The following is a 4,960-nucleotide window of genomic DNA, read 5'->3' on the forward strand; positions in this document are numbered from 1 at the left end:
GCGGCCCCGCCCGGGGGCGGGGGCGGGTCCCGCCCGCGGCTGCTCTACTCCCGGCGCATTTGTGCCCGCCCAGCGCAGGGGCAGCGACAGGAGCCGCGGGTTACACCTGCGGGGCCGGGGGAAGCTGCCCCGTCCCGAAGGGGAGCCGAGCTAGGCTGGGTCCCCGAGCTGCTCAGCCCGCCGCGCCCACGCAGCCTCCCGCGGGCGGCTCTTCTAGGCAAGCGGACGAGCAGAGAGGTTTGTCGTCTATCCTGCTCCTCGCTCCCTCTTGCGTGGGCACCTCCCCGGCACAGAGGAGTGGGGCGGGAAGGGACCTCCGGGTCATCTAGTCCGACCCAGGTGGGATCACTGCTGTCCAAGCCACCCTGTACCAACCACAACCTAAACTCTGTGACACTGCTCTCAACCCCCACGCAGCACGGACCTGAGGCCCCACCCCGCCGCACGGGAACCACAGTGGTCAACCTCCTGCGTCCATGCCTTGTTGTCACGATGCACCCTGGGGAGAGGCCATGCCCCCGGCTACGGAGGAAGACAAAAATCCCTGCAGTGTGTCCCCTCCTGCCCCTGGGGGAAACTCCTCCCTGACCCCAAATACTGTATTTCCTCCCTTAGGGCAGGGGCACACAACATTCGCAACAGTTGAAACGTAACTTAAACCTGAGGCGAACAGTTTTGCAAGCCTGTTAAACGGGTTTAAATCTGCCTGGGATGTTCAAAAGCAAACCTGGAAAAGCAAGCCCCATTTTGAAGCAATTCACTGCAACCCAGCGGGGGGCTCTGTGCAGAAACTAAGCATTCTGTGAGGTGGGTCTACTGGTCCTCCAGGCATCCCACAGCGCATTGCTCCCCCCACAGCGCATTGCTCCCCCCCTGCCCGCCGCCCACATACTGCTGCAGCTGGCCAAAACTACATTGCCCCGTTTTCCCCTTTTGTTGGAACTTGCTCCCTTGCACTGCTTGTTCAATAAAAGCAAGCTACTAGGAGAGACTGAGGGACCTGAACCTGTTCAGCCTCAGCAAGAGGAGGCTGGGGGGGGACCTGGTGGCTGCCTACAAGCTCATCAGGGGGGGTCAACAGCAAATAGGTAGAGCTCTTTTCTCCCCAGCACCATCTGAGGGGAAAAGGAACAATGGTCATAAGCTGATGGAGAAAAGGTTTAGGTTAGAGATCAGGAGGCAAGATTTTACAGTTCGGGTGGCCAGAATCTGGAACCAGCTTTCTAGGGCAGTGGTCCTCGCCCCTACCTTGGGCAAATTCAAAAAGAGGTTAGATGAACACCTGTCTGGGGTCTTGTGAACCCAGCATTCATTCCTGCCTGTGGCAGGGGGCCAGGCTAGATGATCTGTTCAGGTCCCTCCTAACCCTAGCTACTATGAAACTATGAAACTATAAGCTTCTAGCAACCAGCTATGTCCTCACTCCCTGGTGGATTATTGCAGCATCTCAACATAATCCCCCAGCCCCTGGGAACCCAGAAACATGGGTCCAAGCACTCTCCTGGCTTCCCCCCAAGTAAGTCCACAGTAGACTTCGGTTGTGCAGACTATTGAAGTTTATTGAACTCGTGTTTAGGAAGGAAGAGAAAGCAGAGGAATGAAAATGTCCCCAGCCATAGGTCACCCACCTCCTGGAAGCGTACAAGCACGCCCCTGGGCTAGGTGCTCGTGCTCACTCCTGCCCCCACAGTATCAGAGCCACAACACTTCCCACAATTATGGACCAGGCCCAACTGGAACATTTTGGAATGCTTCAAGTGTTGTTATGTGCCCTATGAAGGTTATCTGCACCGTTATAGTACAGTATTCAAACTGTAGAAGTATGGGTTATTTTTTGTCTGACCACAGAAATATGGTTTCGTTGGAAATGATTATACAAAGTTCACCTTACTCCTAAAAGGATCATTCACCCTGTTAAACCTCTGTAATGGTGTCTAAACCAAAGGGAAAGCTGGGTTTCATCCCCTAGTCTTGCTGTAATGTAAATATAAGCTGATTAAAAAAGAACAGAATAGAAACTCAAATGGGAAAATAAGGGGCCTCTCCAAGCTGAAAGGGTTTCAGTGAACTACATGTGAAGCAAGTGTGTAATTTATGAGTCCCCTGTGGTTAGCTGAGTTGGTTTCTGACCACAGTGCAGATTTCTGCTACAGTGCTGCTCTAGTAACTATACTTGCTGCTGCCTTAAAACGACCTCCTCAAAGACAAATGTAGGGTAGATAGACAACTGGATTAATAGCTGTATGAAAAGGATAATTATACGTGGATCAAAATAGGAACGGCAGGAGGTTTTAAGCGGAATCCAACACAGGTTTGTCCTGCGTCCTGTGTTGTTCAACATAGATGTATAGAAAATTAGGGTTGGAAGGGACCTCAGGAGGTCATTTAGTCCAACCCCCCTGATCAAAGCAGGACTGTCCCCAACTAGATCATTCCAGCCAGTTCTTTGCTGAGCTAGGCCTTAAAAACCTCCAAGGATGGAGAGTCCACCATGTCTCTAGGTAACCTGTTCCCGTGCTTCACAACCCTCCTAGTGAGAAAGTTTTTCCTAATATCTAACCTAAACTTCCCTTGCTGCAACTTAAAACTGTTGCTCCTTGTTCTGTCATCTGCCACCACCGAGAACAGTCCAGCTCCATCCTCTTTCGAACCCCCCTTCAGGTACTTGAAGGCTGCAATTAAGTCCCCCCTCAGTCTCCTCTTCTGTAGACTAAATAAGCCCAGTTCCCTCAGCCCCTCCTCAGAAGTCAAGTTCCCTAGCCCCCTCACCATTTTTGTTGCCCTCTGCTGGACTCTCTCCAATTTGTCCACATCCTTTCTATAGCGGAAAGCCCAAAATTGGACACAGTACTCCAGATGTGGCCTCACTAGTGCAGAATAGAGGGGAATAAATACTTCCCTTGATCTGCTGGCAATGCTCCTATGAAAGCAGCCCAGTATACTGCTGGCCTTGGCAACAAGGGCACACTGTTGACTCATATCCCAGCTTATTGTCCACTGTAAACCCCAAGTCCTTTTCTGCAGAGCTGCTGCTTAGCCAGCTTGTCCCAAGCCTGTAGAAGATCATGAGATTCTTCCACCCTAAGTGCAGGACTTCACACTTGTCCTTGTTGAACCTCGTGAGATTTCTTTTGGCCCATTTCTTCGATTTGTCTAGGTCACTGATGAATCCTAGCCCTACCTGCCAGCATATCTACTACACTCCCCTGCTTGGTGTTATTTGCAAACTTGCTGAGGGTGCAATCCATCCCATTTTCCAGATCATTAATGAAGGTATTGAACAACGCACCCCAAAACCAACCCCTAGGGCACTCCATTTGATACCAGCTGCTAACTAGACATTGAGCCATTGATCACTACCTGTTGAGCCCAGTGATCCAGCCACCTTTCTATCCACCTTACAGTTCATTCATCCAGCCCATATTTCCTTAGCTTGTTTGCAAGAATGCTGTGGGAGACTGCATCAAAAGCCTTCCTAAAATCACTGCTTTTCCTGCATCCACAGAGCCAGTCATCTCATTATAGAAGGCAATCAGGTTGGTCAGGCATGCCTTGCCCTTGGTGAATCCATACGGACTGTTCACGGTCACTTTCTTCTCCAAATGCTTAGAAATGGATTCCTTGAGGATCTGCTCCATGATTTTTCCAGGGACTGAGGTGAGGCTGACTGGTCTGTATTTCCCTAGATCTTCCTTCCCTTTCTTATAGTTGGGCACTATATTTGCCCTTTCCCAACCATCTGGTACCTCTCCCAATCACCATGAGTTTTCAAAGCTAATGGCCAGCAGCTCTGCAATAACACTAGCCAACTGTCTCAGCACCCTCAGATGCACTGCATTGGGCCCCATGGACTTATACACATCCAGCTTTTCGAAATAGTCCATAACCTGTTCTTTCACCACTGTTGGCAGCTTCCCAAACTGTGCTGCCTGGTGCAGTAGTCCGGGAGCTGACCTTCCCTGTGAAGACCAAGGTAAAAAAATACATTGAATACTTCAGCCTTTTCCTCATCATCTGTCACTAGGGGCGCTTGTACATGTGACAGGGGTTTAATCCCCAAGGTTTTATTTTATGCCCTCTAAATTGAAATGGTGGGACTTAAAATAAAACCCTAAGGACTAAACTTTCATTTTATCCATCACGTTATGGCAAGGGGCCCAAACCCCTTTTTTTTTTTTTTTTTGGAGCTGGAGCCTGCCAGGGGGCAAGCTCCTGGCAGGCCCTGATCCTTCCTTCCGTGGCAGTGGTGCCCCACCAGGGATGTGGGAAATTAATCCCCCAGGGATGTGGGGAAATTAGAAAGGCTCCAAAGGCAGGTGGCAAAAATGATAAAGTGCTTGGAAGCCAAGCCAAACAAGGAGAAGATAAGCGAAATAAGCATTTTAGCTTCCAAAATGCAATTAAAGGGGGACAGATAGTCATAAAGAACAGGAAAAATACCTTTTCTTTGTCACTGCAAAGAGTAGGACACACAGCAATTACTTGAATTGCAGTGAAGAAGGTTTAGATTGGTTATTAGGAAAAACTTCTTGACTGTTAGAACAGCGAGGCAGTGGAATAGACTGCTTAGGAAATTTGTGGTATCTCCTTCATTAGAAGTTTTTAAGAAGAAATTGGATATGTTTTGGTCAGGAATTATTTAGGAATAACAATGCCTGGAGCATGCTTTGAAGAGCAACAGTTGGAAGCCCAAAGGATCCCTGCACACAGATATCGGCCAGAGATCAAGGGAAGAGTTCTGCAGTCCAAAGCAGGTGGAAGTTGGAGAGGGCCACACACAGTATCAGGAAAATTAACCAGAACTCCACAATCTGGTTTAGTTATGAAAGAAGATTATGGAAGAGACGAGATGCAATTGGGGTTCTGATTCTCCAGTGTGGGCATGCAAGGAATAATGCTCTATTTGCTGTCTCCAGGGTACAGTGCAGAGTGGAAATATTTGGGTAATCCATGTTTCTGG

Source organism: Alligator sinensis, unplaced genomic scaffold (assembly GCF_000455745.1).
Source record: "Alligator sinensis unplaced genomic scaffold, ASM45574v1 scaffold777_1, whole genome shotgun sequence".
Taxonomy (NCBI): domain Eukaryota; kingdom Metazoa; phylum Chordata; order Crocodylia; family Alligatoridae; genus Alligator; species Alligator sinensis.